The sequence below is a fragment of the Ambystoma mexicanum genome, chromosome 3q (genome assembly GCF_040938575.1).
Source record: "Ambystoma mexicanum isolate Mex_15411 chromosome 3q, UKY_AmexF1_1, whole genome shotgun sequence".
In the NCBI taxonomy this organism is placed as follows: Eukaryota; Metazoa; Chordata; class Amphibia; order Caudata; family Ambystomatidae; genus Ambystoma; species Ambystoma mexicanum.
The window spans coordinates 711,431,528-711,457,977 of record NC_090926.1 but is presented as its reverse complement, the minus strand read 5'-3'; the positions used below and the strand labels follow the sequence as shown (position 1 = coordinate 711,457,977).

At 42.9% G+C, this 26,450-nt stretch overlaps 1 protein-coding gene across 2 annotated transcripts in view; it reads right to left on the bottom strand.

Moving 5' to 3' along the window:
- The window catches only part of LOC138582898 (uncharacterized), a 418,590-nt gene that overhangs the window by 371,879 nt on the left and 20,261 nt on the right, over window positions 1-26,450 (bottom strand). The gene's annotated exons all lie outside the window — the stretch shown is intronic.

Here is a 26,450-nt window from a genome sequence, read left to right as displayed (position 1 = left end):
GAAAGCCCCATTTTCTGCCTTTGCAGTCCTGCTTCTAGGCTGCACAATAAAGTTATGTGTTCCCGATCTGAGGGATCGCTGGTTGCATTTCTCTTTTATGTGACTTTGTAGATATATGGGCATAACTTGTAGCCTACACTTAAAAGTGATTACCAGCACTCTCAAGGCTATCCAGGCTTCTATCGGAAGCCAGTGAAGAGATCTCCTAGCCTCTGTTATGTGACTATACTTGGGGAGTCTGAGAACCATTCTGACCGCCCAGTTCTGAGCGATATGCAATCTGCGTAAATTCCAGTTGACTAATGCCTAGCAGAAGACTGCAGCAGTAGTCCAACTTTGCCCCAATTATTGCCCTTGCAATAGTCTCGGCGCATTCCTGAGATATCACAGGCCTCAGGTGAGAAAGTAGCTTAACATAATACGCTACTCCCGCCACTACCATAGAAACATGAGCCTTCATACTCGATTCAAATCCAGAGTTACCCCTAAAATGTTTGTTTTCGGTAAAGGAGAGATGACATCATCTCCAAGTTTGAAGGAGCTATATGCTTGAGCTACCAACAATCAAAAGCTCTGTCTTACTACAGTTCAGCACAAGGAAGTTTTCCACCATCCACCTTTCAATTAACATGAACATTCTATTTACCTCAAGCTCATCCCTCTTGTGATGTCCTGTTAATGAGATGACACATTGAGTGTCATCTGCATAATTTGAGAATATGACCCTCTCCTCCTCAAGCATGAAGAAAAAGGGTGCCATTAAAAGATTATATAGACAAGGTGACATGCTCGCCGCTTTAGGAACGCCGTATAACACTGATATGGGAGTAGCTTCCGCCGAGGCTGAGCAGACTCTACTGCTTCTATGCTCCAGGAAGGACTGAACCCTCTGAGCTGCTGAGGCAGAGAGATTCTTCTTGTAATCTAGGAATGAGAATGGAGTGTTCAATAAGATCAAACGCTGCTGATTGATCTAAGGAGATTATTAATGACAGGTCCCGGTCCCTTCTAACCGTATTTCCCAAGAGTTTAGTTTTAAGCTCCAAAAGAGCTGTTTCCGTCCCAATTTTTTTTCAGAAACCTGCCTCCTTAGGGTGGAGAATGGGGTATTTCTCCAGATGTTCTGCCAGCTGGCCGTATGCCACCCTATCTAAGATTTTAAATAGAAAAGGAGTATTGGATATGGGTCGAAAATTAAGTGGGTTGTCCATTGGCAGTCTCGGTTTTTTAAGAATAGGAGTAACCATAGTAGCTTTAATCTCGTCTGGGACGCTATTTTCCTTTAAGGAAGTATTTATGAATGTACATAGTGTGTCTAGGAGCCGCGGGGAACATGTCTTTATGATCATCGAGGAGCAGGCATCTCCTCTGCATTGAGAGGGTTTCATGTGTTTGATGATTTTTTTAAGCTCACTCACCGTAATGGGATGAAAATCAAATTGAGGAACCGATGGGTCATGACTGAAACCCATATTAGAGGCTTTGCATGCCGGAATGGAGGATTTTTTTTTTCTCTACCATTGTTAGTCGGATATTGTGTAGCTTGTTGAATAAGCCATCTTGTATTAATTGGCACCAAATAGCGTCATCTTTCGCTAAGTTGTCTTGAGGAGCTGGCGTACTTTCTTGTTCTTTTAAGATCCTGAAAATGTCCCTTGTGTTAGATTTAGCTGTATTAATCCGGTTGTTGTGAAATTCTCTTTTTGCTTCAAGGATTGATTTTTTATACTCATATAATAGGTTCTTGTACCTTACTAGACATACGGGGGTACCTTCCTTTTTCCAAGCAAGAAATGCTTTACTAACTTTGTTTTTTTTTGGTCCAGAGCAATGGAATTTGTCTTTTATTGCTGTGGTTTTACTGCTGAGGGTGAATACATTTATTGTGATTCTCTCTTAATCTTCTGGACCTGTCCTCTTTCAGTGCCTCATGGTGTCTATGCCCTTATTAAATTCTCAGCAGACACCAGTTAACATACTAGGACGTGAATTGATGACGAAACTTAACATGACAATATATTTTACTGATGAGGGAATAGTGCGTTCCACTACAGGGATACATTATATGAATGTGAACACATTTATATTAGCCTTCACAGGCCAGCAAACATCACAAGGAGTCCCTTTAGATCCAGAGTATTTTTGTTTAGAGTGACTGTTTTTGGTGGATAAGATATTGAGAATACCTGAACAGAATTGGTTTGGACCCGGAATACCCATGGATGGTGAAGAAAGACCAATTATCCCTTTAGAGTTAGAAGCAGCTGTAGTCAGAGAGGAAGGAGTGGTTTTTCATGGAACAGATGATGAGGGTAGGGGATGGAGAGCAGTGATAGCCCTCAGTGAAGGATATAGTTTGACAGACTTAGCAAAGAGGTATTTAGGGATGATTATTCGGATGATGAATTACTATTTTTTCTAAGTCTTATTGGATTAAAGTGGAGAGTATGGAAGTACATTAGAGACTTGTGATGGTAAAAAGAAACTGTCATTTTTCCAGGAACATTTTGAGAAAGTGCCAAATATTTGATGGACCACAAGTCCATATGGTGTGAGCCTATTAAAGGAGTAGGAGCAGTTAAAATCAAGCTTAAACCAGGAGCAATTTTGCCACAAGCAAAAGAATATCCCTTGTCGCGACAAGTGGATGAAGGTATATTCGAGACCATTTCCACGTTTTTTTATTTATTATTGTTTGTGGTTTTAAAAAAACCTTTACAAAACATCTTTATGAACATGTACAGATTTCCAATCAATGAGTAATAAAAGTCAAAAAGTTGTACGGAATGAAATCACGTAATTTAAAATAAGTGCAAACATGCTTTGATTTATATTGTTAAAATTGTGCATAAAATTCATAAATAACTCTCCAAGTCATTGTGCAAAAAAACTTGTGTGCAAATGTAGCAAAAGTGCAAATATTATTGGTATAAAAGGGGTGCATAAAATGCATAGAGGTACAATTTTTTTTTTGGTGTTCATTCAAAGCTCGTATAATCAAGAAACATAACAAATCATTCTTGTTTCGATATTTCCAAGTCAATCATTTTCAAAAACCGAGAAAGTGCTAAAATAAGAGATCTGTTTTCACCCCCACATCATTCTTATCCAAAGAAGGTCCTCAGCACCTCAACTTCAGTGCTCTTGAATTTAATAAACAAAGTCTGTCTCGGCTCACTGAAGTGTGGGCATACTAAAAGCAGGTGCTTCAAGGTTTACTTGGATTCCTCACAATTTGGGAACCTGCATTGCGAGTTTTGCACCTTTTTCAGGTGACCAATGGGCCACCCTTTCTCGTGTGTGGAATTGATTCAGCCTGAAGCGCATATACAATGTACATGCTTTATTGCAAGGAAAAGAGATTATATAAGGGCTGTGTGGTTGTCTTTTTCTAAAGAAGTTTGCGTACTCGGTGTATGTACTATATTTGTTCAATTCCTCTGAGGTATCAATCCAATTCATTTCATATATTTATTTTTAACAAATGCAGGGCGAGTAATTAGATCATTGGTTACAATACCCAGTTTATCTGATAACATTTGCATTTTTGTATAGTGAGAAAAGAAAGACTTCAAGCCATTGTCTGTCATCATTTCATGGAGATCCTTGTATAATCAATTCTCAGGTGGATTTCACCACTTTAGCAAAGTTACTAAGAAGCCTCCATGCATATCTAGAAGCTAGCGAAATTGCACCAAATTCATGGCACACTACAGAATTTGGGACAGATAAGGATAAACAAAGTGCAGACTTCAATAAGAAGCCCTGTAAAGTAATTCAACATTGATTAAAATCAATATGACACACATCCAATCCATATAAGAGCACAGGCTCCACTTTGTAAAAATCGATATTTTGCGTAAATCACTTCCATTTGTGAAAATAGAGGTTTTGATTTTTCATTTAAGATTTCTTACCACATAGCAATGGAAGCGACATTACGCAAACTATAGCCAAATGATGTTATTCTTAGTTTGTGCCAACATATGGGAAATTATTGAGGCATTTAGTGCAGTGCTCATTTGTTTACAAAACCCTGTCTGGTATTTGGAGTAGATATCGTGTACGGAGATACATTTTTCCAATTCATGCAGAATGAGGATTGAGAAGATCTTCGCTGAGGCATCAGTGAGAGCAATGGGTCTATAGTTATCGGCGGATGTACAGTCACCCTTTTTATAAATAGGTACAATAATTAATGATAACCAGGTTTGAGGAATAGTCAGTGTCGCAAATATAAGATAAAATGTTTCTTTCAGTATTAAAACCCACGTACACACTCTGATTTATACACACAGGCTTGTATGCCATCAGGACCAGCGGCTCGAGAGGCATTTAATTTAGAGATATCCCACTCTTTATCTTGTTGGCTCCAATTAAACCTTTGCATAGAAGACTTCAATGGTTTCTGGTATAGTATACCACTGAAGTGTGAAGGGATTTGAAATGTCCTTTCTATATGCTCTTTCCACACCTCCACTGGAATAGATGAATAAAATGGCTCTCTATGTTCAGGGTTTGTTTAATCAGAGACCATATGGATTTTGTGTTATGCTGACAAATAAGTTTTATAATGTTTTGGTTCTCTGTGTTATGAATTACAATCTTAATCAGTTTCACTTTATTTTATATATGATTGTAAAATACATCTTTTGGTTGCTTTATACTCTGAAAAATGAAAGCCACCATTCCTCAAGCTTCTTAGTTCTCTGTTTTTATTACGCTTTAGCGTCTTAAGTTCCAAATTGAATGAGCACTTGTGAGGGAGGGAGACAGGTTTTTGTTGCCGAGCCAGGTATTTCAATACTTTAGAAGTGATATTGGTGACTATTTCTTAAATCGGCTATTTTCGAGTTACCCATTTCAGGGGGGGGTGGTCCTGTGAAACCATAGCAGTAATTTGATGGAACAATCGTACCTTCCATCATATTGATATTGGTAAACGATCAATTTCAAGCAGACTCGACGTCACATTAACACTACATTTTGACAAGCAAGTATTTATATTCAAGTGTACCAGTAAGTGATCACTTAGATTAATATCTTGGATCAGTACCGGTTCAATAGAATTAACAAGTGTTCGAGAGACACACAAAAGTCAATTAACGAGCAAACTGATCCACTCTTCCATGAGTATTTAGGACAAGAATCTGCCATATTAACTAACCCTATATCCCATTCCAAAAAGAACAGAACCCATTTTCTCCCTCTTTGCTTGGACAAAGTCACACCACAATTCAGGGACCTTGAATAGGCCACTTGTCAATTCTCTAAACAACTTTAGTTGAAATCCCCCCTCAATTGTTTCGTAATTTACACTTTGAATAGAAGCATTTTCCAAAATGATGTCCGATTGATTAAAGATAACCTCCTGAGAGATTTTGAGAGGATTCCAATAGAGACAAACCAACAAGTAGAACCTTTTCTCCTTTTCTGCGGTGCAGAGCTCCACAGCTAACAAATGGTCTGAGCAGAATATAAGTCGAGATTCAAACTTCATTGCATTATTAATAGCAATTGCTAGACCGCCAAACGGTCGCCCACCTTTCACCATAGAAGCCAGTGAACAGTAAGTCGTAAAACCCTCCAAGTGTAGTTGGTCTACCTTAATCGTTTCTTGGAGTAAAATAACATCGGGCATATATCCGAGTTGAAGCGAGGCAAACCACGTTATGAAGTAGTTAAATCCACAAGAGTTCCATGAAAAAAAAAATGTTGGACTGCTCATGCTATGCTGAATTTACTGCAGGTTTGGGTACAAAATTATATTTAATTAGTTGTTCCACCCACGACCAGTCCTTAATGCTGCCCGCTAATGACAGAAATTGAGAAATATTGTCCTTGCCTGTCGTTTGTTCACTGGTACCCAATGTGGTTTGCCTTTCATCTATACCCTTTTGAACGTCCTGGTACAATAGGAACTCCTTAGCTTCCCCTTCCATTTTAAAAAGCTGTAAGGATAGTCCATGGTCGATAAAGTTGGATCTATGAGTCCAGATGAGTTTTAGTATAATTACAGAGTTAACTTGACAGATCATCCTATTGTTGTTGTGACGGGCTAGGCATATCCATTTGAAGTCCCCTGAGTTTAGGATTCATAATGAAGGAATTTGTTTAATTAATTCTAATATAAAGGGGTGGTTTAGGCGGACGTTGCCCAGGATCTGTGCATTACTTTCCCAGGCTATAATGTTCATTGTTGGTTGCAAATCTTTGCAAGTGCAAACACTGATTCCGTTTGAGTAACTGGAGGCGGAGTGATATTTTCAGGCACTCTTGCAGTTATTCCAAGGGGAACACCAGCTTTATTTGTTATTTGGTTGTCAGGGGCCCTAGCCATGGAAATACCTCCCGTCCCAAAGTTATTATAAATGGAGGGCAACAAGGAATTAGTATATTCAGCATTACTTTGCAGCTGATCTGGTTGAGGGCAAGGAGCAGATGAATGGCAATTGGAAAAATGTGCCGGAAGTCTACCATCTTCAAGGGGTAAATGTAGTGTACTCGTGCCATGTCCACCACTTCCAACATTCTGGGATATAACATTTTTAACATTAGCATGCCCCGGATGATCTTGAGTATTTAAAAGGGGCGTCGGGCGGTCGGCGGACATGAAACAATTGTGCAAATTTGAGTGAGTCTGGGATGTAGTGATAGTCAACACAGAAGGTAACATGGATGCAATATTAGAAATTGCAGGTCAACATACATCTGTGTATGAAAGCGATCTTGTAGATTGGTCCACTTGGGTCTGTTTGGATTGCTTATTTTCACAGGGGATGGGAATGGGAGGCTAGCTCCCAGACAAGGACAACCTTGTGGTGTTACTCCTTATCCTCCCGCTTGTTGAAAAAAAAATGGACAATGTTAACTGCTTTTTTATATTCGACTCTTCCCGTTGTTGTCTCGGGCTATTAACATCCTCCAAATCTTTGTCAGGTATTCTATTTAGATTGCCCACGTTAGCACCAGGTTTTTATGGCACACACCCTCACAATTTTATGTGTTGCTCCGAGGTTTATGAATGCAATCCTTCAACTTCTTCTGATCACCCCTGAGCTGTAAATGGGATTTACTTTCTTCGTTTAACTGTTGCAGGTGCAAGAGCTGATCCTCACTACTAATCGTGCACAGATTCTAAATATTAGAGGTGTGCCTAATGATTTTGGTCAGAGGCATGTTCTTAGATTTCTTAATTTAGGACTCATTTAATCTCTTCCTGTTTTCGCTACGTTTGTCGGCCCTGATATTAAGTCATCTGTTCCTCCTAGAAAGAAAGGTTGTACAACTCTCTGGAGAGACCTTTGCATTTGCATCTAAATTTTCACGATAAATAATCTCAGTCAATGATGTTGGACTATTGATTTGAGCTGCGTCCTCCCGAGATAGCGTGCTTACAGCCTCCAATCTCTGATCAACTTTTTTTGTTAATTTGTCACCTCCAAACACGACTTATCTTTTTTGTTCATTTACAGCTTTTTCCTTCAGGAATTGTACTGACAATTCTATTTCTTTAACTTTGCTAGATGTAAGTAAAAAACTCTGATGAAGTTCTGTTTGGAGGTTCGAGGCGGAAGTTGACCTAATGCCAGAGGCAACATCCATGACTGCAGAGGCACTTGGATTGCTGTCAAAGATTTCCGGCATGTCTACTAATGTCTGGCATGCTTTATGTCTTGGTGTTAGTTGAGTTGTTTGCAAATACGCTGATCTGCATGAGATGTTTGTGGGGCATGAATCGAGGCCAATTGGTTTACATGTTTCTCTGGCAATAATGAACCCTTCAAGATGGTTTATTTTAGTTAGTATGTCCGAGATAGAGGATTTAATATCTCTTATCTTGAGGTGAGTACTTTATGCCCATTATCAAGTAAATCTAAAATACGAGTAATAACTGGGAAATTGTGAATGTCGTACTTCTGTGGAGTAGAAGAAAGATTCAGATGCAATAAAATCACTTGTTTGTCAATAGAGACCCTTTAGAGACGAGTTTACCTGTCTATCGTCCACTACCATCGTATCACCGAAAGAGCATTCCTGTGACCCTGATGTGCCATTGTCTTTTGGTGAGGGCACATAGGGAAAAGAGCTAAGATCATGTTTTTTAAAATCAGTTTTTTAATATGGAAGATACCAGGGTCGATCTAGGAAGTTTGACAACTGGAATTTTTGCTGAATGTGAAGTAATGACTTCAATATCACTAGAGCATCATGCCAAGGGGGTGATTAGGTTTAGAGATGGCCTGAACCATTTTTCTAACTCAGCCATCACTACCAGTGCCAACATAGAGATATCTGACATATGATCGTTATTTAAGTCAATCGCATTAAGGGAACAGGATCTCCTCAGAGGGAAGTCATCATTGTTCGCATAAGTCTGTAACGCTGATTGGTCAAGATCAGGTATTTCCTGCAAGGAATATAAAGTGGTATCTTGAATTGTTGAGAATGGTTGGTGAACCTGTGCTCGGGCATGCAACTGTTTAATGATTACGGGTGGAACAGCACTGTGTGCTTGTCATGATTCACCGTTTCAGCCCCTTCTTGAGTACCTGGTCCATAAGACATTGCCCCATCCCCTCTAAGGCACACTCAACATGGCCGACGTTAGTGCGCGAGTACCGCTCTAGCGTTTCCAGGAGTTCGTCAGTCCCTTGAAAAAGGACACGCCCCCGCAGCGATTCGCGTCTCAACGCTAGACTTCCGAACTTCAGCAAGTGTGTTCGTACTTTCCTGTGCTCTTACCCTCTGTCCGTGATCTTAGTGCTTCTCGTTCCTAGTCTCCTTCAGCACTCCCCTTCTTCTAAGGCCTTCCGCCCGTAACGCTCGCTCCCTACCTTGATTTCCCTGGTTCCTTCCTGGCCTCCTTCCTTCCGGGACCTTAGTTGCTTGTGCTCCTTCCTGGAATTGAACACAGAATCCTTCAGTCAGAATAAACTACACGCTGGAGACGGAGGATACACGCCCGTGTCTTTACAAGTCCCAAGCTGTCCAGAAAAAGGAAAACAACCAGTCGAAGACTTCGAAAGACAAACAGGTGAGATTTCAGGCAAAGTATGACAGTTTGAGATGCTGATGATTGAATATTGATTCTACAATGGAATCCGCCGTCCAAGACCTCATGAGAGATATGCAAGAGCTGACAACTGAAGTACAGAGCTTAAAGGCGGAAAATGCTGCCTTGAAACAACTCATTCTCTCCAGGGACTCTGCCTTCCAAGAAAGCGCCATAGTAGGGGTATTGTGGACAAATACGACGGAACCACCAAAACATTGCGTTCCTTTCTCGACTCGTGTTTGGTTAATTTTACCTTCAAACCCTATTACTTCTCAACACCCAGAGCCAAGGTTGGCTTTATAATTTCCCACCTTTCAGGAAACGCATTGGCCTGTGCAACACCTCTAGTAAATGCAGTGGACCCACTTCTGGACAACTATGAAGGATTTGTGAATGCCTTTAAAACTATGTTTGACCATCCTGAGCAAGTTTAAAGTGCTCAAGAGAGGCTACTGGAGTTTCAGCAAGGTTCTCAGGATTTGTTGTCATACGTCACCCGTTTCAAACAATTGGCCAAGGAGGCTGATTGGGCTCTGGGAGCCTGTTTTACACTGTTTTGTCGTGGATTGAATGACGAAATCAAGGATGAACTCGCCCGGGTAGCCCGCCCATGCTCGTTCCAGGCTTCATTGGACTTTCCGCATCCAGGAAAGAAAGTCTGAAAAGAAAAAGACACATTCCCTGCCAACAAAGGTCCCATTGGAATATCCCAGTCGTAAGGAGACGACTCCCAGTCCTCAGCCAGATCCTGAACCGATGCAACTTGGCTCCTTACGAGGGCCCTTTTCTCTGCAAGAAAGAACCCGTAGGATTGAGACGGGGCTATGTTTGTATTGTGCATCAGACCAACACCTAGTAAGAAATTGCCCAATAGCTCCTCCCAGGCGTTCGGGAAATGCTAGCTCCCGATCTTGAATGGAGCCCAGCTTCGGGAGAAAGATTCGTTCTCCAAGTAAAACCTGTCAAACCACAAACAGTCTGGTGATTCATCAAGTGTTTCTGTCAGTGACCAAGGATGAAACATATCCTGTGCTGGCCTTGGTGGACTGCGGAACAATGGGGATATTCCTTGATGATGATAGGGCCTTGAAACATCATATTTCCCGGGAAACCAAGGACATCATCCAGGCGGTCGAAGGTATCGATGGAAGTCCATTATCTTCAGGACCCATAAACCAACAAACTAAGAAACTGTTACGGTCCATAAACAACCACCAATAGATGCTACTCTTCGATCTAATAAAGGCTGCTCACTATCCGATGGTACTAGGCATGCCCTGGCTTCAAAGACACAATCCGTACATTAACTGGGCCGAGGGATTCTTGTTCCTGGGATCAGAGTATTGTCTCTCGCATTGTCTGATTCAAAAGGCTCAACCTTGTGTCCGGGAACCCCAGGAGACTAAGAACCCACCCATTAGTGTGTCTACTGTCACCCAGATACCTGCGTTTTACCAACGATTCTCGGATGTATTTTCTTCAGAAATTGTTCAAGCGTTACCTCCTCACATACCCGAAGACTGTGCCATCGAAACAGATGACTCCGCAGTCATACCATTCGGAAGGATGTTCATACTTTCCGAACCTGAAAAGAGAGCCCTACATGAATACTTGGACACCAGTCTATCTAACGGAACCATTCACCATCGAAATCCCCAGCAGGAGCATCCTTATTCTTTGTGCCTAAGAAGGATACTAAGGAACTTTGATCCTGTTTGGACTACAGGGGGCTCAACCAATGTACTCGAAAGGACCATTATCCGTTACCACTCATCTCAGATATCCTAGAAGCAGTCCGAGGAGCTGTGATCTTTATCAAACTTGACCTTCGAGGAGCCTACCACTTGATCCACATAAGAGAAGGTGATGAATGGAAAACTGCCTTCAGGACACCCTTCGGGCATTTCGAGTACTTGGTAATGCCTTTCGGGTTATCTAATGCACCAGCAGTGTTTCAACGGTTCATGGATAGAGTGTTCTCCGACATGTTGTTCCTCTTTGTCATCATTTATTTGGATGACATCTTAATCTATTCCAAGAACCCAACAATACATCAAGAACATGTTTCAATGGTCCTACAACGTTTACGAGAGAATAATCTACTCGCTAAAACCGGAGAAATGCATCTTCCAGGTTCCAATGGTTCGTTACCTGGGATTCATTCTAGGTCCTCGAGGAATCGAAATGGATCCTGCCAAGGTCGACTCAATCCTGTCTTGGCCCAGTCCCACATCTGTAAAACAGATACAGTCCTTCCTGGGTCTTGCCAATTTCTACCGGAAATTCATTCCTACCTTTTCTGCTATTGTACAACCCATAGTCGCCTTAGTAAAGAAAGACGTTCTCTTTAATTGGACTAAAGACCAAGAATCAGCCTTTCATGAGTTAAAACAAAGATTTACTCGAGGTCCCATCCTGGCACAACCTGACATTGACAAACCCTTCCTGGTGGAAACAGATGCCTCGGATTACGCCATAGGAGCTGTTCTGAAACAAGAATCAGAAGACAAAAAAGAACATCCCATCGCCTATCTATCCCAAACTCTAAATCCCAGTGAAACCCATTATTCTGTTTTGGAGAAGGAGTTGCTTGCCATCCGACAGGCCTTTACTGAATGGCTCCATCTGTTCTTGGGGCCAAATTTCCAATCCAAGTCAGGTCTGATCACCAGAATTTACAAATTCGTCAGTCCTTAAAGTGTAGAAACAGTCGTCAGGCTCAATTTGCTCAATTTCAGTTCCAGATAAACCACGTTCCTGGAGTGACAAACATTATCGCTGATGCCTTGTCCAGACGACCGGACTATGAACCAGCGGAAACTTGTGCCCTTCCTAAGATGTTTCCCGATTCTGTCTTTGTTGCCCAGGCGAAATCATTATTGGATAATATTCACTCTGCGACACCTTCATCTGATCTATGGAAGGAATTTCTTGAGACAAATAGATGGGAACTCTCAGTGAAAGATGGATACCTGTTCAAAGAAAAGAGCCTAGTGATACCTACAAAAGAACTTAGGTGAAAGATCATAAAACTCTGACATGATACTTTCCACTCAGGGCATCGAGGCATATCAGCAAATCTCAGACTCATTCAGAGGAACTTGTGGTGGCCCAGAATGGCCGAAGATGTAAGAAATTACATACAAGCTTGTGCAATCTGCTGCCAGAATAAGCATGACAATAAGAAACCAGCAGGACTCCTATACCAGCCTGCATTACCTGACCGTCCCTGGGCGACTGATTTTATCGTGGAACTGCCTCCTTCCAAAGGCTTTACGACCATAATGGTGACCATCGACCTGTTTTCCCATATGGCCCATTTTACTCCCTTGGAAAAGCTACCTCAGCACAAGAAATGGCAGGAATTTTCATAAACCACATCGTTAGACTTCATGGCCTTCCTTGCAAAATCATTTCGGAATGAGGTCCCCAGTAAATCTCCCAGTTCTGGAAATATCTGTGCAAAGTGTTAGACATCCAACGAGTCTTGTCCTCTGGATATCATCCCCATACCAATGGAATTACAGAACGAGTCAACCAAACACTCGAACAATATCTACAATGTTTTGCCTCCCAGGTGCAGGATGATTGGTCCATCTTGATTTCCGTGGCTGAGTTTGCTTACAATAACTCTGATCATGCGGCCATTAAGACCAGTCCGTTCTCCTGCTCCCAGGGATTTCATCCTTCAGTTTTACCTACTGTGCTACCTCAATCCACCCCAGTTCCATCGGTTGATTCCTGGATAGACCATTTGGTTACAGTACACAAGGACGTAAAAAATAATTTGGAAAAGGCCAGGGAAAATGTAAAATGATATGCTGACTCCAGGAGAAGACCAGGGGCTAAGTATGCTATCGGAGATAAGGTCTGGCTTTCCTCCACGCTCTTACCTAGACATCTGAGACCCAACAAGTTAGCTCCACATTTCTATGGACCCTTTACGATAAGAGAAATAATCAACCCTGTGGCCTTCAGGCTTCAATTGCCCCAATCCTGGAAAAGGATTCACCCAGTTTTTCATACGTCCCTGCTGAAACCTTATTTGCTTGACACCAGGACCTCTCCTAGACCTACCCCCGTGGTCAACAATGACCAGGTCGAATTTGAAGTTGCCAGGATTTGTGACTCCAGATACAGAAGGGGTCGCCTACAATATTTGGTGGAATGGAAAGGATATCCACCTAGTGAGCGAACCTGGGGACCAGTGTCCAACATGAATGCCCCTCGTTTGCAATGACGGTTTCACTTAACCCATCCGGGCAAACCAGGAGGATCGCAGTTTAAGAGGGGGCATGCTGTCATGATTCGCTGTTTCGGCCCCTTCTTGACTACGTGGCCCATAAAACATTGCTACATCCCCTCTAATGCACACTCAACATGGCCGACGTTAGTGCGTGAGTACCGCTCTAGCTTTCCAGGAGTTCGCCAGTCCCTTGAAAAAGGACACGCCCCTGCAGCGCTTCGCATCTCAACGCTAGACTTCTGAACTTCGGCAAGTGTGTTTGTACTTTCCTGTGCTCTTACCCTCTGTCCAGGATCTTAGTGCCTCTCGTTCCTAGTCTCCTTCAGCACTCCCCTTCTTCGAAGGCCTTCCGCCTGTAGCGCTCGCTCCCTACCTTGATTTCCCTGGTTCCTTGCTGGCCTCCTTCCTTCCGGGACCATAATTGCTTGTGCTCCTTCCTGGAACTGAATGCAGAATCCTTCGGTCAGAATAAAGTACACGCTGGCGACAGAGGATACACGCCCGTGTCTTTACAAGTCCTGAGCTGTCCGGAAAAAGGAAAAGAACCAGTCCAAGGCTTCGAAAGACAAACAGGGGAGATTTCAGGCAAAGTGTGTCAGTGCCATATTATCATTACAATTCGGATTTGTGATATGACTTCCATTTCAATCTGCCAGGACCTCCACACCTGAGGTGGACAGAGTATTAGGGCAAAGCCTTGATGTGTCTACTGTTAGTTCACTACCAGAGGCGGAGGGCTCTACAAGGCACCTACCGCTTCGAAGACCCCCTACCACGGTAATATTGTTGATTTATGACAGTAGGCTAATGGTACGTGCAATCCAGAACGGCAACGTATTTTGCAGAGTGTTAAACTGAAATGGGAATATTCGTAGATAATCATGCTTCAAGCGTCAAGCAGAGGTTTGGCAGCGCTGGTACTTCGGTGCAACGTGTACAAACCATCGGTTGATACCACCAGTGTTACAATAACAAACCATGATCATATGTTTTAACACAAAGTGGATACATTATGGGGGTCCTCTGAACTTATTTTTCTATGTTTCTTTGGGCAAGCTAATATGACCAAATGGCTCTACAAGAAAGGGAACAAAAAAATATAAAACGTTCATATACTTTATCAGTAACCCTAATCATCGGCTACAAATAGTGGTTATTAAGAAAAGTAATCAGCAAATCACATGATATTTTTTTTTTTTGTGAGGCACAGCGTGACGTAACCAGCAGAAAGTACAGCAGGGGCCGTGATTTGAATCCAATGGGTAAACCGGGGAAAACAAGCTATTGAATCTTGGAAACCAAAGGTTCCCCAAATTAAATTGCACTACTAGGTGTGCCCCACAGCCAGACACTCAGCCGAACAGCAGAACAGTACACTTTGGTGCACTTCGGGTGCGCTTGCACGGGCACGGATGAGAAATAGGAATCCTGGGTAATTGTGGGCGGGGCCAAGCAAGCGCTACAACAGAGAAGAGTTGAAGTCAGTTGTAGAAAAATGTATACAGAACAAAAAAGTAAGAGTTCCATCCAGTCTATAACTTGTAAAGTAGAATCGAACTGGGTCATAAGACTTCAGCCACGTTTCCACAGGATTAGTTCAAAGATGCTTCCTCTTGTGCTTGGAGCAGCATGGCAGCGAGGCAGTGTAGCCAGCAGAACAGTACACTTTGGTGCACTTCGGGTGCATGCGCGCTGGTGCACGGGCACACATGAGAAATAGGAATCCTGGGTAATCCTGGTCGGGGCCAGGAGAGCATTGTAAAGTAGAATCGAACTGGGTCATAAAGACATCAGCTGTGTTTCCATAGATTAGTTCAAAGACGCTTCCTCATGTGCATGGAGCAGCGTGGCAGCGAGGCAGCGTAGTCAGCAGACCCGTACACACTGGTGTACCTCGGGTGGGTGACATTTTTACGAAGGAAGGAATATTGGTGCCATCTGAGTCCCCATTTAACACGGCTGTGTACCCAGTGAAGAAATCAACTGAGGGGTTGGGGAGATTTATTCAGGATCTTCACTTCTGATATTGTTGAAGCAGAGTGTCCTTTAGTTCCAAATTCCGCCACAATATTATGTAATATTCCATCTAAGGCTAAATATTTCACAGTTATAGATTTCAAAAATGTATTCTTCTCAATTCCCCTTCATGAGGACTCACAAAATTTGACTTCCTTTTCGTATAGAAATATCCGTCTAAAACATATTTGTTTGCCCCAATGGTACTGTGAGTCCCCATCGGTCTTTAACAGGGTTCTTGAGATAGACCTCAGCAATGTACAGTTTGAGATTGCAATAATACAGTACGCAGTTGACATATTGGTGTGCAGTGAGACAGAGGAAAGGTGCAGGGAAGACTGTGCGACTCATGACCATATTAACAGAGAACAGATACAAAGTGGACAAAGACAAGTTACAATATTGTCAGGAAGAGGTCCTGTATATAGTACAGCTAATTTCTCAAGAGGGGAGAAAAGTGACACCTGAAAGAGCAGAAGCAATTATGAAGACTTCAGAACCTAAAACAGTGGGCCTCATTACATGTCACCCGGTATGGAAATAACGGTGGCGGTAAACCCACCGCCACCGTTGTTTCCATACCGGGGGATCACGACTCCTGCAGGCGGACGTGGAAACACCAGCACCATCACAAGATGGTGCTGGTGTTTCCATGGTCCCCATTCCCATTGAATCCTATGGAACTCAATGAGAATGGGGATTTACTGAATTCAGCCTTCGGAATTCCTGGGTCACCGGGGTTGTAATACCCCGGTAATTCCGGGAATCATGGAGGCGGAATGGTAAAACGAGTCCAGCGGTAACTGAGCTGGAAAAACCGGCAGGTTACCGCCGGACTCGTAATGAGGCCCAGTGATTGAAATGCAACTGTTTTTAAACCTATGTAACTATTGTAGGACCTGTTTTTTTTTCGATTATAGCACCTATATCCAACCACTTTTAAAAGGAATTCAAGAAGCACAGGTAGACAAAAGTAAAGTAACACAGACATCTGACACGACTGAAGGATTTGAGGAATTAAAAAAGCAATTAGTACAGCCCCTGTGCTAGGAATTCCAGACTATAATGAAACAGCAGTTCTCACACAAAAAAAGATATTAGGACATAAACCATTGGCTTATTAAAGTGGGAGTTTATATGCAGTTATAAAAGGGCATTACCCTTGCAAGCAAGATTTAGCTGCTGCTGCGTTTGAAATGTAATTACCTTCAAGTATTACAATAGGGTGTTCAGTAACGTTATACGTTGAACACAAATTGTTTGCCATTTTAGAGAAACCCAAAAGTATGTTGACCACACAAAGAGCATCAGGTTACGAGATAATTATCTCAAACAGTGCGATCAAAATTGTAAGATGCAGAATAGTTAATCCAGCAACCTTCATAGCAGAACCAATAGGGGAGGATGATTATGTACATGATTGCACAACGTATACTGAATTTTCTGATGACATTACCCTTGTTAGACAAAATGCTCTCAGCGGGGGATCTTTTTATTGATGGTTCTTAAAAAATGTATCAATCTACTTCAGAAAGGCATACTGTGTCAGCAGTAGTAAAGCTGAACCGAGAGGATGAATATGAAGTAGTGACAAGCAGGAGATTGCCTTTGGATTGCTCAGCACAGGCAGCAGAATAGGTGGCGCTTATTGCCTCACTCCAATGATATGAGAATGACGAAGTGATGGTGTACCCTGACTCCGCGTATGTGACGTCAACTGTGCATGCAGGTTTTTCACACTGGAAAAGATCGGGCTTCCTCCACGCAAATGGCACTCCAGTGCAACATGCAGCCCTATTGGATAAGCTAATTGAAGCATCGAGACTCCCATTGACTGTTGCAGTTAGAACATGTGCAGCACATACTAAAAGAGCACATTTCTTGTGGAAATGAAGCCGCAGATACAGAAGCCAAAAAGGCAGCATATTTCCCAAATATTTCTGATTTCAAACTAAGAAGTGTAAAGGAAATGAAAGGACGATGAACGCGTGTAAAGGAGGGCTTTTACTTGCTGGCTATTGTACAGTTAATTGAAATACAAGGTCGAGCCTCACAGGAGGAGCAAGATTTATGGAGAAAGGAGTGTTCTTTATGCCCCACTGAGGCAATCTGGAGGCAGGATAGTACTGGAAAGCCAGTTATGTTTCTAGCATTATTAAGGGTAGCGCTGGAGCAGCTTCACTACCCCACACATATGACTCGAAAGAGTCTTGCTGCTACAATTACAGAAGATTGGTTTTAACCAAATTTGTTAGAATATGTGGCACAGTTTATTGTGAATGGCATCATGTGCCAGAAATCTACTGCAGGACACACTTTGCAAACAGTCAGAGGAGCAATTCCTAAACCCAATGGCCCATGTTAGCATTTACATACAGATTATGTCGATATGTTGCAGACATGCAACAGTTATAGGTACATGCTAGTAGTGGTATGTCCCTTTTCTAGATAGATTGAGGCAGGTTCATGTACGCACCCCAATGCCACATGCGCTGTCAAGTTCCTTGTGCATGAGGTGTTCACAAGATGGGGTCTGTGTGAAGTGCTGCGGTCTGACAATGGACTGCATTTTGTAAATGAATAATTTGAGCAAGTAACTATTTTATTAGGTATAAAACACAAGTTTTCTTCTGCCTATCACCCGCAGGCAAATGGATTTTGTGAGCGATTACATGGACACCTTAAAGAGAGGATATCGAAGATTAAGATAACTTTGAAGAAGGGGTGGTTACACTGTTTGCCCCTTGCGCTATATGAACTCTGAAATCAGCCAGCGTCAGATCAGCACCTAACTCCTCATGAGGTGGTGAAAGGACGCCAAATGAAAATGCCCCTTGCTCCTCAAACTAGGGTAGAAACTGTTGGCCACAGTGTAGTGAAGACATTAGGTGATAAGATGCATGATTACCTAGCAACAATGACTGCAACAGATTACAAACCAAAAGGAGGGGTCAAAGAGGGCTGAAGAAGAAAACCAGCCAACTGATCCAGACTGCTTATTTAAACAGCCAATTTTATATCCTGTGGAACAGGTGCCGGTGCACACATTTCTCGGCAACTGGAATAAGCCCTGCTTTGAGGGACCCTATGAGGTGGAAGTAGTTACCCCTTTGGCTGGTAAACTACAAGGAAGATCAGCCTGGCTGCATCTGGACAACATCAAATCATATAAGGGAGAAACTTTGACCCCTCCTTCATCTACTGACAGTGAAGCAAGAGAAGAAGTTTTGAGCATGCAGAAATGATCAGCAACCAAGAGCAAAAAAACAAATTTGTGGAATAATAAAACACCCTACAAATAAAAATCGACATTGCTTAAATCCAGTAAAGAATGAATGGGCTTGCAGATATCCTGGAACTTTTTTAGATAAGATAAAGGTACAATGTGTTAATGCACCAAAGCCAAAGGACAAGGAATACATTGCATCTTCTATGCAACCCGTCAAAATAACCTTATACACATTCTTATATGCTACTTTTTACCTACATAGTACAGTCTTACCCAGCTCTGATCAGACAACATGTGGACATTGCAACATTTTGTGGCAATCCTTAAAACCATGACATTATTTTCAGGTTTCTAGTGGCAATTATTTTGCAGTTCTTGATATAAAAGTGTGAGTAACAGACGATAACACAATGAAATATTGAATTAAATAAAATGGGAAGGTTCCAGAATATGAGAGAGTCACTACCATCGAGAAAGTCAATACATTTTTCGGGAATGGTAATTTTGATTTCATTTGGTCTTATGATTTGTCTTTTTATCCTTATTATTATGGCATTCAGACATATAATGATTCGAAATACAGATACTGTGGGGACAATGAAACATCCTTTATAATCCCTAACAATAGCACTAGCACCATTTCCCCTAATTTTACTAAACAAATTGCTCGATTTAAAAGAGATATTGGAGAAGATCATGAAGGCATAAATATATATTGTGACAATTCAGCTCACTTAAAGAATAACCTATGGTACCAGCACATGAATTAAGTGGGAGAGAGATTGTCAGATGAAAGCTGCTACGTGTGTTCTTTCATCCCCCACGTCATGAATGCAGCAAGACCATTTATTGCAAAAGAGATGCCTGTACATGATGTGAAGTGCATCAGTCATCTGGCAGCGTACACAACCACACGACAAATCAAAGGAAAATGGGCAACCCTACGATGGTGATCAAGGAGAACATTTCCATTTGAAGATGCTTATGTGAAAACACAAAGGATGGAGAAAGGGATGGGTTGTACAAGCAAAAAACATATGTATCCAACCGAGATAGGAGAAAGAATAAATGTTGTTGAAATGAGGAGGATGGAATGTTCAGACATAGTGGAAAGATCAGGAGTACCAGGATTTATTTATTTTAGCATTCGGATAACGCCCAGACCCACGGGTATCACAGTGTTTGTACAGATGGATACATACTAAAGAATGCACCTGCAACATTCCAAAGGATGGTTAATCAAGTTCTGAATCGGATGGAGGACTTCTGCATGGCATACTTGGATGAAATTGCTGTGTTCTGGCATACTTGGAAAAAACATGTTGACCACTCAGGATATGCTTTGGAGGCTCTTGAGCAGGCCCATCTAACCATAAAGGCGAGTAGGTGTCAAATTGGTCAGAGTAAAGTGGTCTTCCATGGACATGAGTTAAGAGAAGGTGAAATCAGGCCATTGCCTAGCAAGGTACAAGCTGTACAAAACTGGGCCACCCCTACTACTCAAAACCAAGTGAGAGCCTTCCCAGGCCTCAATGTTTACTATAGGAACTTCATCGAGAACTATGGGACCATAGCTTCTCCCTTGAATGTCACCCAAATTTCCTAAAAAGTTCAGATGGAATGAGTAATGCACTTAAGCATTTGAAGGATTTACGAAAGCCCTTTGTCAAGCTCCAGTCTTAAGAGCTCCTGACTACAACCAAACCTTAATTGTGCAAACAGATGCTTCCAATACAGGAACAGGTGCAGTTCTGAGTCAGCTGGATGAGAAAGGTAGGGAGCACCCTATTTGCTTCATCAGCAATAAGCTGAAGGATCCTGAAACAAGGTGGGCAACCATTGAAAGAGAATGTTTTGCTATTGTGTCGTCACTGAAGAAGTTTAGACCATTCTTGTGTGGATCTACTTTTGTGATTCAGACTGACCACCAACCCTTGAGATGGTTGATGCAAATGAAAGCGGAAAATCCCAAACTACTGAGATGGTCAATCAGCCTGTAAGGGTTTGATTTTTCCATTGAACACAGGTCTGGGTGTCACCACCAAAATGCTGATGGTCTCTCCAGGATGTTTGACCGACTGGAGTAAGGAGATTCATCCAGGAGTGGATTAAATCCTCCTGTCCCTTAATCTGGAGGGGAGGGCGGGGGGAGGCGAGGGGGTTGAGTGTTAGGGAGAATTCTCAAGAATGTGCTAATTTCCCTTACCTTTTGAGACCCCCAGCAACTATGCTGGATTTCTAGGATTTTCATTTTTACCTGGAAAGAGTGTGAGCCTTTTTTTCCCACTCTTTCATGTATTTTGATGTGTGTTTTACTTTTGTGTTCTTTGGATACGGAGTTTTAAACAACTCCATAGGCATCCTCTTTTTCTTGTGTGTCACACAGCGTGCAGTGGCACAGGGGTGTCTTTCAGACTCCCCAAGGTTTAAATATCTTCTCTGTGACTGATTACCATCTCCCAGAGCATGTAAAGTTAAATTGACTTTTTAAATTCATAGACCCAGCACACACTATCTTCCTGTAGAGTGCTGGAGGGGTTTCCTTGCATCCCCTATGTCTAAAACCCCATGTAACAGTCACATGTTACCCTTTCCTCTTGAAATGGCTGGTGGCAGTGGTTTTAGAATGAACTACCATGATTTTTCCCGACCGCGAACATCGGCAGGTAAAAATCGGGTCAGCCATGTTTTTCAATATGGCGCCCATGACCCCTCTGTAAAATCAGACTCCGGTCATCTTTTTTCGCTGTTTATTTTAGGAAAGGTCCTTCTTGTGTTTAACTCTGCACGCCAAACCACGTTTGGTCCCTTAGTTTCGATGTCCTTTGGCGGGCTTCAATGCTGAAGCCCTCCTCTGGCGCCTGAGTGTCTGGGGTGGACAGGATGTGAGGGAGGTGCCCGAAACTCCCTGTGCTTAGTCTCCTAGGAGACCTGAATGCACTCTGGTGTGATTGGCTGGCTGACTGTCCGGCAAGGACAGCCACCCTGCTGGGTGAGTGACAGCTAGGCTGGAATGAATGGGAGAAAACTGTTTAAAAGGCGAGTCTCCAGGACTGGAAGGCAGAGTCGACCACTGGAACGAAAGAACCGAAGACGAGCTGAAGGAAGACGACTGCTGCAACTCCTAGATCGTTGGTTTGCCCGGTGAAGACCTGCGCAGGTCCGAATTGCCTGAAACTCCATCAACAGAGAAGCCCCTTCAAGTATGACTTCTTCCCTTGAACTGGTAGGAACAACCAATTTGTAAGCCACCTGGACACCGTCTCCATACTGGTCTAGTTTTCATCAGAGGGCTGTTGAAAACTGGATAGCCGGTGAGAAGGATACCAGTTTGTGGACTTTAAGGCACTCACACCTTAAAACCGATGTTTTGCCAAGCGTGTGGCCTCTTCCCTAGGCAGTGCAGGAACCTCCCGATGTCCTCCTTCTTGTCCCCTCGACTGAAGCTCAGGAATAGCGAGATCTGCAGGTACTGCCAGGAACAATTGCCTCAGCTACAGCTTTTCTTCATACTTAAGGTACTGTGCAAACGCAGTGTGGAAATCCTTTCTGCCGCAGTGAAAGTTTGTGACACTTTCACAACTTTGTAGTCTTGTACGCTCCTAATCCGACACATAACTATTTTTCTGGCAAACCACTCCTAAGAACATCGGCAAAGACTTTACCGTTTACTACCAGAACTGTGCTATCCTATCCAAGACACTGAACCATTGACTTTGGCCCAGGCCTATTGAATTGAATTGCCTGTTGTAGTGAACTGAAACTATTTGCCCTGCCTATGAAAGTAATTGTGCTTTATTTATGTTAACCCTTGTCTTTCTACCCCTTTTGAAAGTTACTGAAGTGCCCTTTTGCTCCCACCTCAGGGGAACCTAACTTGTTTAGAAACGTATTGGTTGTGTACTGTAGTGTATTATAGTGTGATATTGAGCTACTCCATACTAGTGGAATGTTTTCCAACTGAATGTGTAAATAAATGTATTTTCTTTTACCAAGAAATCTTTAATAGTGTTTGTTTGAACTACTGTGATTGCAAGTCCTTTGTGTAACATCTTGTACTGCTCACATCCCTCTTGAGATAAGTCTGGCTGCTCAGCCACTGATACCACATAACTGTGAAATATAGGATTGTACCAAAGGTGAGATTGTGCTTGCACCTGTAGTCTTAATTGTGTAGTCTTCCCAAAGAGTACTGCATGTAAATTCTGGCTAACAGATTCACATGAAGAAAATAAAATGTAGCCATTCTTGGGGTGGCTATGTTCCATTTCGCCCCATATGTGTTTAGCAGACAAAAGCACAACCATCTTTTAAAAAAAATGTTTTAACTGCTACGATGCAGTTTTGTGATGCTGGGGATTTCTGTTGTGGCTGGTAAATATACCTCACAACACTGAGATTTCTTATCAGCATCTGGTCTATAAAACACACCTTAAAAGGTTAAGTGAGCTTATGACTCCTTTGAAAATGGCTGCATTGCTAAGCAAAGGTGTCACAGCAAAACCAATTGCTTTCAGGAAGTGCTTTAAACGGATTGGCTCTAACCGAATCTCAGTACCCGCACTTCTCCAAACTCGAGGAGATTAGTAGTATTCAATAACATTGCTAACTGTGCCGTATGTCCGAGTCTCTCTCTCTCTCTCTCTCTCTCTCAGACACACACGCACAACGTGCACGCGCGCGCACACACACAAACACACACACACACACACACACCAGTGCAAAGCCTTCCCTGCATCGAGCTCTGTTACAATTTCTTGTGAAACATCAACTCACTGGGAAGCACGGCTGCTCACCCTGGGGTCTCGCTTTGTTCCAAAACCACCAGAGATTACAATGAATTAACCTTTTATACTGGTGCAAACTCTAAGCACGAGACCGGAATTCAAACCCATTGGGCCTCATCACGAGGTAGGAGGTAAGGGATTACCTGCACCGGTAAGGGTGCCGGTGCCGGTAATCCCTTGACTCCATATTCCAAGGTCCCTTAGCGGGTCCCTTCCTTAACGCCTGGTCTGACCAGGTGTTAAGGACGGTACCCGCTAAGGGACTTCAAAGCTAATAACGGTACCCAAATTACAGTACCGTTATTAGCTACTTCCCCATTCCCATTGAGCCCTATGGGGGCTCAAATGGGAATAGGGAATGGTTCTCAGAATGGGGACTTACCAGGTCCTCCAAGGTTGGAATGACCCGGTAAGTACCCATTCCGAGAACCCGGACCCGGTATGTGGTAAGGGGGTAGCCAGCAGCATGGCTACCTCCTACCTCGTAATGAGGCCCATTGTCTTACTTCCAAGATAAAGCGTTGCTCCTAAGCTATCCTGGGTTGACAGGGGGCCCTGCAGAAGGACCAATGTCCATTAAGAGGTGTGAATGGTGTGTTATAATAGATGGGATTGGAGCATAACATTGCACACTGTGTGGAATAAAGACTCGGGAAATTGCGTTGCTTTGCATTTTCTTTCACCGTGAATAAAGTTTAAAAACTAATTTTCTTTCACTAGAATGTTTTTTAAATGCATAAACCTTTGAAGCCTTTCGCTGTGATCTTATCAGGTGGGGTTAAATAAAGCTATAATTCTGTTTTTGCTCAGAATTGTTCTACAATGATTTCTATAATGCCAGTTTAGTGTTGTATGACATGTGTACTTTACATGCGATGCTATACAACTATTATTTAATGTTTTCAAATCCAAACCTTAACAAATACTTATATTAACTATAAATGTGAGGTTATCAGGCCAAGTGCTTAAATTGCCAACTGGGACCAAATTGTGGTTTCAACACTTAACCAAAATGTGTGATCATGGGCAATTCATTAAATCTCACTGTGCCTTATCTGCACACACTGGAAAAATCATCCCTAACAGGAACGAGGAATTTTGCTATACAGAATTCAAAAGGAATATGATCCATACGAAGGTGTTTCCAAACATACTCGTTTAAAAGCGTGCAGGGAACTCAACCAAGCAAGTTATACTTCGATGCACATAAAAGCCTGAAGAGGTTTAGATTTTACCAATGACGTCAGACAATCGTGACAGGGAAAAGGCTATGCCTGGTGAGTGCTTCAACAGGAAGTGCATTTCAGGACTTCCTTTGGGTGTTTTCATAATAAAAAAATCAGAGGAATAAAATGCAAAAGGTAATGAAAAAAAAATAATAATAATCTGGCCAAAAACGCCACTTAACTAAGGAGAGCTTTCTTGCTGCAAACCCCGAAATCAATAAAAAACATTTAAGTCGCTGCTTTCGTGCAGAGGCTTCATCCACAGACCTGCTTGAACAGCGCGAGCTAAAATACAACTGGGTATAGCTGTTCCGTATATCCCATAGATCGCGGTTTAGGGAGACGCTTCTAGGGGCCATACTTCCTTTCCCTCTCCAAAGTTATTCATGATATATAGAGCGTTATATAAATGCCAAATAACATAACATAACATAACATAACATACAACGTTATTCATGACCCACATCTTGAGCCAAGTAATTGTTGCAAGGACTTGCTGCACCCCTAACAATCTATGACTCTCTTGTAGCAATGGTGCACTTGCAGCAATAAAGCAATTTGCATGGCCTCCAGCCTTTTAGCACAACACAATTAAATACATAGAGGATACCCCCGCGAAGATGCAGTAAATGGTCATTCAAAGAGCGAGTGTGATTAATAAGAGAAGGTGTGTGAGACCGAACGAGTCAATGTCACCAAGAAACCACTCTGTCAGTCCAGAACATTCCTTTCATAAACTGCCATTGGCGCTTGGGTTCAACTGAAGCTAGGTGAACAAAACTGATAAACACGAAATGCACTGGGTTTGTTACAAAAAAAGCCACAGAACACCTGGTGTCCTAGTGACATGCAGTCACTGGAAACAATGGGCAAGGAATTACAAGTGACTATATAACCGACTAGGTCAAAAGTATATAACTTCAGTGTGTCAGGAAGCTATGCACAAATGTGGAGAAGGCTTGCGTGAGGTGGTTTTCGGTTTTCATGGAGACAATAGGGGGGTAATTCATAGATTTTTGCACAGAAGTAGCACACAGGGCTGGCGCAGAGAGGGAGCGTGTGCCAGCGCGTGCCAGCCGCGTTCGCTGAATCCCATTTCCACGCACCGCGTTTTCATGGATTACCCAAGCCATTCCCAGTCTTGGCGCAGCGACCATGCAGCAGCGCCAGATACGCCCCCAACCCGCCCCTTGCGCCAAAAACAGCAGCACAAATCCCCTACATGGCGTAAAGGCCAGTGGACCAGCATACAGCCCTCCAACAACGAAATTGCGTGTAAAACTCCTCACGCACCCCCGTACCCTGCTCGTGCCAGCCCAATCATATGTAAAACTCCACACGCACCCCAGAATACGCGTACCCCACTCGCGCCAGACCAATCGCGTGTAAAACTCCATGCGGACCCCCGGATTATGCGTACCCCACTCGCGCCAGCCCATTCGCGTGTCAAATTCCACGCGCACCCCCGGAATACGCGTACCCTGCTCGCGCCAGCCCAATCATGTGAAAAAGGCTGCACATGCTAGGACCACCCGCAAACACATCTTGCAAGCAGCCCACGCCACAACGGACCCCCCGACACCCGTGCACATGGCAGCTGGCAGCCCACACCATGTGCACGGTGGTGTGTAGGGTAAGCGTGGATTTGGCTCAGCTCCCGGGAAAGGCACACACAGAGCCTCCCATGAATAGCTTGCGTGAGAATCGCGCGCATGCGCTGGCTTTTTCACGGTTGCGCCACACATTTCGGCGCACAATTATTCCATGAATCGGAACAAAGGAGTTGTGCGATGGCACCTCTATAGAGGATATTGATTGCTTGGAAGCACACCCAATAATCTGACAGGACACGCTTTGGGCTAAACAAAGGAAAGTATGGGGGAAACGC